Source organism: Pleuronectes platessa, chromosome 1 (genome assembly GCF_947347685.1).
Source record: "Pleuronectes platessa chromosome 1, fPlePla1.1, whole genome shotgun sequence".
NCBI classification, from domain to species: Eukaryota; Metazoa; Chordata; class Actinopteri; order Pleuronectiformes; family Pleuronectidae; genus Pleuronectes; species Pleuronectes platessa.
The window spans coordinates 27,350,077-27,363,772 of record NC_070626.1 but is presented as its reverse complement, the minus strand read 5'-3'; the positions used below and the strand labels follow the sequence as shown (position 1 = coordinate 27,363,772).

General features: G+C 40.6%; 1 protein-coding gene across 3 annotated transcripts in view; it reads right to left on the bottom strand.

Moving 5' to 3' along the window:
• The window catches only part of LOC128437936 (zinc finger protein 609), a 64,296-nt gene that overhangs the window by 30,756 nt on the left and 19,844 nt on the right, over window positions 1–13,696 (bottom strand). The window lies entirely within an intron of this gene.

Genomic DNA, 13,696 nt, shown 5'->3' with positions numbered 1-13,696 from the left:
GCAGATGGTACTTGAGCTGTGCTCGGCACGCTGTCCCTCACGCTGCTACTTTCACTCGCGCTTGCTACTCTGATTGACCTCGACTGTTGGCTGTTTCAAAGAGCTCCCATTGAACCATGCCTGTCTTAATGGACGATGATGTGCACTGTTACTGAGTGCCCGTAGTTCATGCACGGCCGCCTCGAGCCCCCCAATAGACGTTTACACCTTAATACACCTTGGGGCAATGATCGCTGTGGCTCGCACCGCATGACATTTCAACACCATTTCTGGGGAGAGGGGAAAAATAGTTGTAAAGACAGGTTTCTAAAAGAGAAGACAGGGTGAGTTTCACTAGAGTATTTTTTTTTAACAGCACAGCATGTCTTACTTGTTTTGATAATTATAGTCTGTAGGTGATTTAGGTATAATCCAGGGAGTTACGTGAGAAGTGGAAGACATGCCAAAACAAGCTCACCTGAAAATACATTTACTTTAGCATCTATCAAATCAACCTGAGAGCTGTTTGAAAAGGTTTAGGAGACTCAGTGGATTTTTCTCTTTGGTACACCCACAAAACTAGGCTGAGCCCTGAAATGTTCCTCAGACACTTGCTCAATCAAAAGGACAAGTCACCACTGGAGGTGATTCGATTTCACAACAAAAACCCTTGAAACTACAACCGGGCAGGAAAGTCCTCCTGCTGTCCTTAAGTCATTTGTGTTCCTCGGGTTATATCAACAACAACAATTTGAATGGCACATGCTATTTCGCACACTGCATTTAAATCAGCCTCTACATGGCAGAAGGGTAAATCAGGACTTTTTTGTTCAGGTGTTTACAGCTTGTTCCCATTTGAATCCTGAAATAAGTTTTTATATTTCTAATTAATTCTTTAAATATGTGCATATGCCCCTTGTGTGGTAAGTTCCAAACAAAATGGTGGTCGAATCGAGAAACAATAAAAGTATAGTTCTACACACTGTAGCTGATGGTAAGGATTCTCTACACATTTTATATCCAATATTTATGTATTGACATAATTAAAATCATACAGTCGGGCTGTGGAGACGTCAAAGGAGCAAAGTGAAACCCACGATAACGCACCAGATCTCCCTGCTCTATGCCAGCTGCTTAGCAGAGGTCTGCTGCTCTCCACCATCAGAGTTTGATGACCTTGTTAGTTTGAGTGCCTAATCTGCTAATGCCCTGATAAAAATAAACAGTCACTGCAGTCATTGTAGTCACTGCCCCCCCCCCCTTCTCCCTGTCTACAGCTGCTATCCATACACACAGATGATACCTCAATCTTTATTAATCCTGAGGACTTTGTTTCAAACTGACAATCTTAAGAGCCAGCGAGGTCAGCGTCGTGTATCGTTAGTTTAAGTTAAATCATGTGACTTGTATTTTCAAATGAAGAGTTAACATTTTATGAAAATCAAAAAGCTGTGTCTGTGCCTTGCTTTTTTTGTAATTTTAGTTTGCCACAGAACAGCAGGCACAAATACATTTTTCATGCTTTAGTTGCCTTTTATTTTAGGCTTTTTTTCAAGTACATTTATTCCTAACAATTTGCCTCCGTGGTGTTAAATAATTCATACCCAGTACTACATTTGAGATGAGACTGGAATAAATAATTAACCTCACGGTATATATTAAAAATTCTACAAAACCTTCTTTTTTACAATTCACTGGGGGTTCTTACTTGCTTACTTTGACATTCTGTGAAGAGCAATCAAACCTCACAACTAACAGCTACACATCAAACACAATGTAGAAAAAAGAAACACGTATGAAACACAACAAAAGGTGGATACACTGCTTTTAAAGATTTTACATTATTCTCTATGAGCTCACATGGTAACATCGCGGAAGAATAGTCTCAAGGTCATACGGTACAAAATTCAAGACTAGATTTTAAAAGTAAGTCCCATTAAATCAGCAATAACCAAATTGCCAGGAGCTCTAAAGTAATAACATGAGGTATATTATTTATAGTAAAAAAATACCACAATAATGATGACATATAGCTTGAGTGAATGAACCCAACAGCAAAATGTCTCACTCTTCAAGGGATACATAAACCTAATGGATATGATTAAATATAATTTAGTTTTCCAGATGGACAAGGGCCCCACTTACAAAATATAATTGAATGTGCGAGCTCAGCTCATTGTCAAGGGCTAAACAACTCCCCAGCCTCCAATACAAAGAGGAGCTCATTTCCATATTAACTTCACCTTCATTGATCCGCCGACACATCCTCCCTTCTTGCCACTACACTAACACCCAGGATGCATTTAGGGGTGCTGGGAAATTCTAGTGCTGGGGAGGAAATTAACTTGGGGACATTAAAGTATCGCAGCATCAATGCTGCATACTTGGTTGAATCTTTGGGTGGTGGCTGAAAAGTCATCTCTGCGAAACAGCAACTGCACAGACCACAAATTTTGGAAGTTTTTCCTGTATGTCAAGCAAAGGAAGAATAATGTCCACACTTAACATGCCAAGCATTCAACGCCTCATCCCATCTGTGCACCAGTGAAGCACCATAAGACAAAACCCAGCTGAATATAAGCCTCTTTTCATATTTACATTCCTTAATGATTTCACAGTTACAACAAGGGGATCTAGACTTGCACATGAAGGTAACGCTTAAAGCTGCTTTTATCAGTATTTCAAATCAGACCAGAGTATCACATGACAATGTCAATGGGTTGACTTGAAGTGATAAACCTCCAGAGAATTATCACGTGAATCTGCAGCTCCACACGGCCTCATGTGCTTAACAGTGAGTCTCAACTCGTTGTTTAAATGTCCTTCCCACATCTTCATGTTTTGGTTCTCACTCTCAGGCCGTCATGGCTGTTTTCATCCAAAATGATTTACTAGCCCCCTGTTTACTATCTATTTAACACCAAACATCAGACAGTCATCGACATAGTGGATGATTTGGCATATAAAAACAGATACTTCCTTTATGAGTGGGTGGAGACCAAAAACGGAGCCAAAAGTCGTTGCTCTTTACTTATTGGATGTGTAAATAAGCAGCCATTTGCTTACATGTTCCCCGTGCCAACTTAAAAAGGTGATGACGCACAGTAATTCTAAACACATCACTGGAAACCCAAACAACAATTCAGTCTAACACATCCAAGAATTTAAAGTTCATGAGATGACACAAACAGAAGTATCCCCGTGTGGCTCATCGGGAAACTGAGCAACCTTGATTAGAACAAAGAAACAAACTACCGACATTATAGAGAATTGCTACACTTTCATGATATTTTAATGTACAGCCATATTCACTTTTATTAACCACGACCCAACCTCTTTCTTTTTGTAGCACTGGCATCGTGTCAACCTCAAACTGAATAAGAGTTAATCGCACACAAGATATTTTCCCTCCTTTGTGGAGTTTGCACGTTTTCTGTTTACACGTGTTTCTTCCCACTCCAGACACATTCATTTTGCATGTATTTTTGAAAATAAGATGCTATTTCATTATTAATGTGAACGTTGACCCCAGGCATTGCTGAGGCATTGGGCAATATAGAGTCTGATGAAGTGAAAATACCCACGTGGATTCTTAAACATTGTTTTTTGCACAGTTACATATAATTAATAACTTCCAGCAGTACGACCTAAATCCCAGCCCTTTCCTGTATGTGAAGTGAATAAATAAAAAAACAACTGCCAAGGCTGCTGAGCGAATGGGTCTGGAATACAAAGGGGACCAAAACAGCGAAATAGGATGAAAAACACTATTTTGACAGAGGACCTTTACTTTGCTGTAGAATCAGATAATGTAAAGCTTCTGAATTCAAGGACACTGATGCAGCCTCCCATGAGCAGATCAGCATTCATAAAGGAACTCCACTGTGGCAGGGGTGACTTTGATGCATGTGGTACTCTTGTTTAAGGAGCGGAAACAGCATGAGAAAATCAAACCTTCATACACTGGAGTCATTGGCACACAACCAATTTGTGAGGAGTGGTATAAGCAGAGGACGACCTACATTTATAACTTATGGCATTTAAGGCTTTTCATGCAGTAAATCATGCAAATTCAAATCATTTATAGGACACGCAGATCATAACTCTGCACTATTAAGGAAATTTGATTTGCTGGATGAAGAAGAGTGAAAAAAAAAGTAGTTGCATAAAATCGACCAGGTACAAGTGGTTGGCTTCAGTGTTTCTTTAGATTCTGGACCATTATTAGCTTGTACATTTTCTCGTGTACTCTTGACTGGAACAGGGAATGCTGTTAAGCTCGCCTCCGTTTATCATGACTCTGGTTTGGTATTCAATAATGCCCAAACTCAACACGCACTTTGAAGTCAACGTTCGGCTGAGTCATCTGCGGCATAGAGCTGGTTTATACGGTCGTTCTGCTGACAATAACCCAGTCATAACTCTTTATATATCGTTATTTTAATATTCTTGCCCTTCATGGGCCAAGTCAGGCCCCGATCAAAGAGCCACTGACAGCTGCATAAATTTAAAATGTCGTGTAAACAGCGACCCATCCTTGATGCCAAAGTCAAATAGCTCCACGTCATCGAGTATGAAAGGATTTGGCAGCGAGCAAAGAGAAACTTTAGCTAAAGCAGGAGAACAGTACAATCCAGCCCCGTTTCTACCCTTAATACATGGTTCATTTATTAATACATTTCTCTGAAGGAGCAGTAGATCGGGGTGAGGATTTAAGGGATTGAGTGGTAATGAAGCGTTAAGTTGTTGGACTGAGGCCCAGGTCAGTGAGCCACATGATGCTCTACTACCCCCCCACGCCCCTCCCCACCCCCAACATGTTTAACATGAAGAGCTTCAGTGTAATTATCTCATGAGAACCAACGGATGCTTTGCTGAATTAGCAAATCCAAGGGAAATAGTGCCGAACAAAAAGAATAAGCCCCTCAATGAACCACTTATATTTCCCCCCTAACAATAATGAATTATGGGTAATGTTTCATTTTTAATACTCTATCGACAACTTAAATTATGGTAATCTATAATTATTTTTAAACCGACTGGAGCATAATGTCTCTCCATAACAGTCAACTTTAATAATATTCTTAGAGGACATCAATTAAAAAGTCACTTTTAATATTATGACAATGATGAATGTTCTTTGTTCTAAAAAAGAAAAAATTACCATTTGCATCATTTGAAAAACAGAACAGCCACCACCTGCCAGACTTTTCATTCCTCCATGTAAAGACGAGCCTGCTGAGCAACAATCATTGGCCCTGGTGCTGCTGTCTGCATGTCAATCTCTGGGGGAAATATTCAGTAACAACTACTTGAGCATTTGCATCAGTGACCTTTCAAATGGGGCCGGACGACATATCCGAAGATTATATCAAGATATAAAATGTTCACATCAGTCGATATTGACAATTATCAAGATAAATGTCACAACTATTTACTGTGAAGGTTGTGGTTTTCTTCTTCATGGGCAGAGAATGACAAACACTTGATTAACAGGAAAACCATTTTACAAATCGGTAATATTATAAGTAGAGTGTTTTACCTCCTTAATGTGCTTACACAATCCATGAGAAATATCAGATATATATTGAGCCTTCAATATATTCGATGAAAAATTTTATGGGACATTCATATTGTTTTATTACCCAGCACTGCTCTCAAAAACATTCTTGATAAAACATCAGTAGTTATGCTACTGGAAAAAAATGAGACTTGCAAACCAACTGTTCCAAATCCAGTGGAATACTGTGCACAGCCCAGGCATCCGTCGAAACCCGAATGTTTGACATTGGTCCCAAAGGACAGACGTGTTCTCCCTTTAATTTCTATCAGTGGTATAATCCCCTTTTGAAACCCTTTTTAGGGTGAATTAGAAAGGCCCGGCATTCAAAGAGATGAGTGGAGAGAAGGGGGCAGGAATAATCACAAGGGCCTAGCTGTCTGTGTGGATTAGAATAGGAAAGAAAATCCTTTCATCTCAGATCTGTACTTCCAAGCTTGGAAGCATGCAGGCACACTCGCATGCAGGCGCGCAGCGGCGGCGCAAATCTCAAATGCATACTTGTCATAAAAGAAAGCGGCAGCCCTTTTGTGTTGTTAAATTCTATTTAATATACAAGAGGTAGTTATTTACGCTTAAATAGATGATATTCAATTATGCTCCAAATGGGCACGATAGACAGTGGATTAGAGAGAGGAGCTTGTGTAAAAGCTTTGCTCTCCAGGCTGACCTCTCAGTTTGGCTCTTAGGCGAGACAGAGTGCAGGGGAAGGCTCACACATGATCTAACTTGCTTCTCCAATTTCTCGTGCTGAAATGTGGACTGCTGCTCTATTTTTGGCAGACAGTCTTTTTGACATCCAGCGAAATGAAACGAGAGGGATAAGCCCAGTGAGCCTCCTCAGCCAGACAGCAAGAGAAAAAACATCCCCCCCAACCCCCCAAACAACACCATCTGACAGATAAGAAAATGGATTAGCCATTATGTGTGTTTGCTCAGTTGTCTACCTCCGAGAGGGTTTAACTGCGTGTAAAATGACAAGCCCAGTGGTGGGTAACGGCAGCTGACACTAAAAAGACTGATTGTAAAAACATAAATATCTCGTACAGCGAGAGGACAAACACTACTCTAGCATTTAGTTTCATTTCATCAAATCCATAAGACGTTGTGCGACTACTGTTTTAATCATGAACTAATGAACGCAACACATGAAAACAACATCATCATCTCCAATGATGGGCACTCCACATAAACTAGAATTACTCCCGTCCAGCGTATAAAAAGAAATAAAAAGACACTCCAGAATCTGAAACCGTCAAAAAAGCCCCATAAACGTGTATATACTCGTTTTCCCCCAAAAACTGTACAACCAAGGAATATTTAGGCCAATTATAGATAATAACAACAGTGGGAGCTGATGCACTGAGCTGCGATAAGAATCTGACAAGTCTACAGAGCAAGTCTGAGCACACTCTGTTTGTAGACTCCCATCTAGACAAGACATACTGGCTGTTAGCCTAAAAACAATGTATTATGAGAAGAATCCCATTTCGCAACCAAACTGAAGAAAATCTTGAATTTCATGCATATTAGCTCAATGGAAGATGTAGTTTGTGGCAAAAAAAATAGGAACTTCTTTTGTTCAGATGGGATCTTGCTCTTTGTTGCCATCTCGGACGAATATTTTTTAGGATCTCCCTTCAACAACTTCGGAGCTGGTACCTTCATTTAGATGAGCAATCCCTTGAGTAATCATTCAATATAAAACGAAGTGCGTTCTCAAATGTAAAGGTCATTTTAGCAGGTTTGGACTTTGGACTGTTGGTCAATCAAACCATTGTTCGTATACTGATATTTTAATAACCAACCAATAAAGTGATTCAATATTTGGCATATAATCAATGATAAAAGATAGTTGTTGGTGACCGCCACAATTAGTTTGAAGCAATAGCTCAAAAATAAAGGGCACGAGGGATCAAAACACGATAAATCGAAAAGCCATCTTCACCAAAGAGGTTGTGTTTTTGTTTATTCGTCATCAGGATAAAGTCAAAAGTAATGATGTCACATGGAATCCATTCATTTTTATGCAGATCTGAATTTTGTATCCGTTACTTTAACATTGTGAAATTGGGTGTTTTACTTTACATTTTAACAAATTTCTCAGGAAAAATAATGAATGGAACATGATGGATTATCTGTTCAATTTTTAAGAACCTCGGTTGAAGATTTTAAACAGTAACTCATTGATGCAGTGCGACCAAAGAGAAAATAAAAAAAAATGGTGGTGAAGAATTTCGCAGCCGAAACATTAGTGTTTCCCTGAATTCGTTGCGTTTAACAAACTGGCTGCAACAATCCCCTTAGAAGAGTATTAGGGGGGGGATGGCTTGAAACGTAATCCTCTCCATAATCACACTTGCTCAAACACTGCCTTGCTGTTAACTTCCTCTTTGTTGAACTGAAAAACATTTCAGTTAAGCTCCTGGACTTCAAATGTCTCTCCTCAAGCATTTCGTTTCGATATGAATTCACCGGCAAATGTCCCAAAAAATGAAGGGGTCGAACCGCCGCAGGCAAAGACCTGCGGGGAGGAAACTCCATTCACATGGTCAGAACAATAGAGACTGTGCTGAGACAAAGACTTGAGGAACAAGTGAGAAATCCCCAAACACAGTCCTGCAAACTCTTTTACAACCATAGCAAGGCAGTACAAACTTTGAGCCACCTCGTTCCCTCGCTGGTAGAAAATTCCATCTGAGGAGGAGGAGGGTAGAGGGGGGGGGGGGGCACGTCTGCTCCTCCCCACTGTGTGGGTTTTGTTCTGCTAATCAGACCACATGCCTCAAGGATTCAGGAATCCAAGAGCTCTCAGCCAGTTCCCCTCATTCCACATACAGCCGCAGCAGCCTGTGACAAACTATTCAGTGTGTTGGGGGGGTTAAAGACTCTATCCATTCATAACACCGTTCAACCCTCGCCTCCCTCCTCGCCCAATCTCAGGCAGTTCTTTTGCCCACCCCCACCCAACCCCTCTACCCTCTTATGCCCTCGTTCTCCCCTCTCACCACAGCAGAGCCCTCTTTTTTTTGTATCTGTCTGCATACTGCGCACTGGGTCTGAATAGGCTCACGGTTTATTATTAGACCCTGGTCCAACCGCACACCCACCACTGTTTTAAAACAGAGAAAACAGAACTAGGCCCACATTGAGCTCATGAAACCAAAAAGGTCCTGATATTCGTTTCTCTCTTTTTCCTTCCAATTTCGGTTTGTTTCCCCGGCGCTCTGCCTTCCCCTCGCTCGCTCGCTACTCACGCATTGAGAGGCGAAATGAGGCACGCTGGAAATTTTGCAGCCTGACAATGGAAGACAGCTGCTCTCGCTGCATAAGTCTTTCATGAGCTGAATTAGTCGTACAAGCCTTCGCTCCCTTCCCCCCACGAATGCCTCCCTCATAGTAAGCTGATCCAGACACTGCACAACACACCTTGTGGAAAGCTTAGGAGCGAGACGGGGGAGGAAAAGACAAAGCATGACGGAGGCTTTGTCTGACAGATCTGTGATTGTTTTTTTTTTTAATGGTGGCCCTGTAGAAAACCTTCACATAGGTCTTTTATTTTCAAGTTGGTCTGTTTGATTGTGATGTTTTTGATTTAAAACAGAATGTGAAATCAAGTGATAAAATAATATCAAAATAAACTATAATCAAGTTGCATTGTGCTGTTGGTTTCACACACAGCAGACATGACCTGTTATGGGACCTTTAATGAAAATGATTCAAAAATAGGTTGTGGTGTCTGTATTACTAATTTTAACAATTTGTTAATCAACTTAACTGATCTTTTGAAATAAATAATAGGGAAAATGTCAATGTTCTTTGGTTTTAGCCTCTCAACTGTGAGGATTCCCTTTGTAATGTCAGTGTAAATTGAATATCTTTGGGTGTTGGACTGTTGGAAACGTAAAACCAGGAAGACATCATCTTGTTATCTGAGATGTTACCATGGCCATTTTACATGCTTTCCCTTAGATGCCCATTAATCTGTGAAGAGAAGACAAACTATTACAGAAAAGGTATTTCTGGTTTTCATTACCGTCTTCAGACAAGCGAATGATCTGCCGTCTGATCTGGTCAATAGGAAAAACCTTAAGTAGATAATAAATCAATGATCTGCTATGTAGGGAGGGGTTTTTTTTGGTAAAAAAGTATCGTGATGCCTTCATGAGTCAGAGAAATGGGGCATAAAACAACCTAAACAACACTTTGGTCGATGTGCCTACAAGCAGAGTTTATGACTGAGGAGCATGAAATACACCCCCCCCCCCCCACCAAAAGACAACAATCCAAGGTGCCTCTCGACAATGATTTTTCTCTAACAAGACTATAAACTTAGTGGGCCGAGGCGTTCTTCTTCTTCTTCTTCTTCTTCTTCTTCCAATTCAATTTCTGAAGCTGTGGTCTGCTCTACAGGCTGACGACTGGGGTTATGGTGGCTTCTGCTATGACAATTCTGACAGGAATCTTAAGGGTTAAGGTTAATTACTAACAACATTGATCTGAAAATCGTTTTTTAAGTGCAGATGCAGAAAATACGGGACTGTGCTCTATGAACACAGCAGCCACTGCGTGCTTATTACTGTGTTGATTTGCACTGGCACGTCTGTGAGGGATAGGGCACTGTAAACCTTGGAAATGTGCGGTATGCACGGCATGCGTGTCGGTCTACTGAAAAATGCAGTAACCCTGGGACATAGGACGTTCACATTTCATGAAGACGTTTAAAAAAAAAAATCCATCTAATGTTAATATTACTACATTTTTATATTCCTTTTAACAGAGACTGAATTGCCAGCATGTCCATTAACAACTACCTTGATTTGTCTTTTATATTCCCCTTCTATTCTGCTGCTTTATTTTGCCTAGAAGCTCAACACATTTCACATCAGTGTGGAGGCAGTGGCTGATGGCAGACATGGAAAACAATTAGTGTCAAATGTTTTCCTCCCGTAGTAGTGAGGGACTCCCTGAGGGCGAGAGCTTGAAATGAGCAGAGGTAACAATGCATAGATCCCAACAGCTCTGAATCTGGGACTGTGGATAACAAAGCGAGTTCAGTGATCACTGAACGCAAATGCGGTTATTTGATCAGACTTTGCATTCAGTTGCCTTATAATGATCAACAGTGGAGAAATATTCTTATTTTCTGTCCTCATATGGAGTTCAACCATGTTGGTGAGATGGAAAATGAAACCCAGATAAAACAACTCCCTTTATGTTTATACGAGTCAGATTATGATCAAAAGGAACTACTTGGTAAGTTGCATCATTCGACTACTTTGGAAATCAAACATGTTTATAGCTCCTGGAAGGCAAGCACGGCTCGGCATAGTCTAATAAACATGTGAGAATGAAGAATATTTTGAAAGAAAGAAATAAAACAGAACTTGAGAGAGAGAAGCTCAGAATCCTGTCTCCTATCAAAACATTAATTTTCAAACTATAACATCCTCCAATCGCATCCACACAAGTCTTTTAAGGGCTTTCTGAAACTATTACTGAAGCTGTTGAACAGTTCAATAAAACCTCTGAAAACGGTATTGTGAGAGAGCTAAATGCTCATGATGCATATTTTTATGATGTAAAGAACATAATTGATCAATCATAAAAGGCATCTCAGTACATTTTTATCAACCGGAAGAAATTTACTCTGCTGCACATTCTGTTAATAAAGCAACATCTCAGCGTATCTCCACAGAATTAGCATGGCCAGGTTAGCTAGCCGCCTCCGTTTGCACTGAGCTTCTTGATGCAATTTGCTCCTCTTCTTAAAATAAGTCAGTCTCCCCTGTATCCCAGAGCTTTTAAAAGCTGGCACTACTTAAAAGGAATGAGCTGTAACACAATAGCAACAGTCAGTCAGGCAAAGGCAAAGGCGAGGAGAAAGAACTCAAGCTTGCTCTCATGAGATCCCTGCACTCCCCGAGCCGGACATCAGCAGCGATGCAGAGCGGTGGCTGGGCTCTTCCATTCAAGTGCAGCCTTTTCTTTCTCGACCCCCTCTCTCTCCCCCCCCCCCCCCCTTTTCAAAGTAACATTGCCAATGTAATTTTCCATGAGAGCCGCTCCATTTATCAAGGCCAGTGGCACACTGAGGCAGCTGATGAATGCCTTACTCCTCTAGATTTGTATAATGAGAGGTGGGAGAGTGAGACACACTCAGAGGTGGTTAGCACTTGTACCAAGGAAGTAGAGATGATTTATTCAGCATCCGAGAGCAAATGCTTTGGGGAGCTTTAACTTAGGACACCGACGATGTAGCCAGGCTATTACACCTCCACCATGGAGAACAAGATTGCTACTGAGACACATACTGATTAATGCCTGGATTACACTTAGACAAGGGACAGCTTGTGCTTTTAAATTAACAGACAAGCTACAATGAGGCCGTTAGTCTAAAACAACACTGTCTCGTTGTATTCTTTAATTTGACGATTTAAAAGATACCAATCATAAAAATATTTGGACACAAGTTCCATATTACTCGACAGATTTCTCTCATTCTGGAAAAACAGTGAGAAATTAAAGAGCCACGTGCAGAATCTACATTTTTCAATCCTCATTTGATTTTGTTTACAAACTGAATGTAGTAAATGACTCGTAGAATTGCGACATTTAGTCAATCCACCGCAAAGGAATAAGTACATATGGCAAACAATTCCAAATTCAAATTTTCTGGTCATACATTACAATTAACTGGCTTAAAAACACGCTCATCCGTCAATACTGAAAATGATCATTACTTGCAGCCTCACACGGAAACCAAGCTACTGTGGCTAATGACTATTGAGGAAATGGGATTCGTTTGCCACATCTGTGATTAAACAGTCATGTAAAATGTCCAATGGGGGGTTAGTGTTGATTTCTGTTACAGAGGCAACATGTTGAGTCCAATACTTTATAATCCAAGCTGTAAGTGTTAGCAATAGCATTGTGTTACGAATCGTAGCATAGTGGTCACAGTTGGAACTGCAGATATTGCAACAAATACATTTTTAACTCAATAAGGACAACAACCAACTATTGTGTTTATCGACAATTAATGATTATTAATGATTTAATCTGTGATACAGAAAAAAAATCTTGGTTGTACAGCTTAACCTGACACCTTCTAATCTCTGGTTCTTTAAGCACAAAATACTTTTAAGCTTAAAAGGAACAGTAAATGGAATAGAATAAGGCTGTTATAATTCCAAATCGTAAAAATGGGTCATTGTCAACCTCATTGTTGCGTGCACTAGGTTCGCTTCCATTTTTTCTATTAATGTTGTTCCTGACCTTTTCATATACACACACAAAAACATATATGTCGTTTTTATGCAGTTTAAACAGATCCATCAACCGTTAAACTGCTCCTCCAGTCGAGATTGTTGTGCGATACAAAATAATCACATCCTTTTTCCTCCATCAGAGATAAATTTCACAGGTTAGTTGCTTGAAAGCAGCTGTGACCTCTCTCCCCTTTATTCACGGCTGTCAACCAATTCATGTGCTTCCCCCTCAAAAGGCCTTTTCATTCTAAAGACATTACGATTACAAAGACTTTCCTGAAATTTCCTTTCACAGCAGTCGCTCCGAGGAGACTCTGCGGCTAGTGTTCATCGCTGGGTGTCCTGGATTTAAGGAGCCAAGCAGGCGTCTTCACCGCCCTTCCCCCATGCCACTTTCAGAGCAGCAGGAAAACCGACGAAGGCGTGCTTTGCACCAGGCTCCCTCCCCCACACACTGCTCCACCAGGCATTACTGGGGCTTGTGGGATTAAGAATGGAACACGATGACAGACAAAAACAGTCCTCAGCACCTCCCTGCTCGGCCGTCTTTTATACTGGGAGAGCATGAAAAGGCTGCTATGAGGCACACAATAGACACAGCGATAGATCAACTCTGAGTGAACAAGATAAGTGTGGGTGAACAGCCTCACGGATCTTTATATTGTTCTTGTACAACAATGTCAGCGTTGAAATTGTGAGAGGAAAAGTGGAACGCCATGTGACATTTACTTAACTTCACAGGCATAATGTGATGTATAAGACTGACATTATCTATTATCTCCTAGTCTGACTCGGCACAGCACATTAACACCCATGGCTAATTACAACAGATGTTGGCTGGTGCTAATTTCACCGTAGATGAGCTTAAGATTTTTATAAATATCAA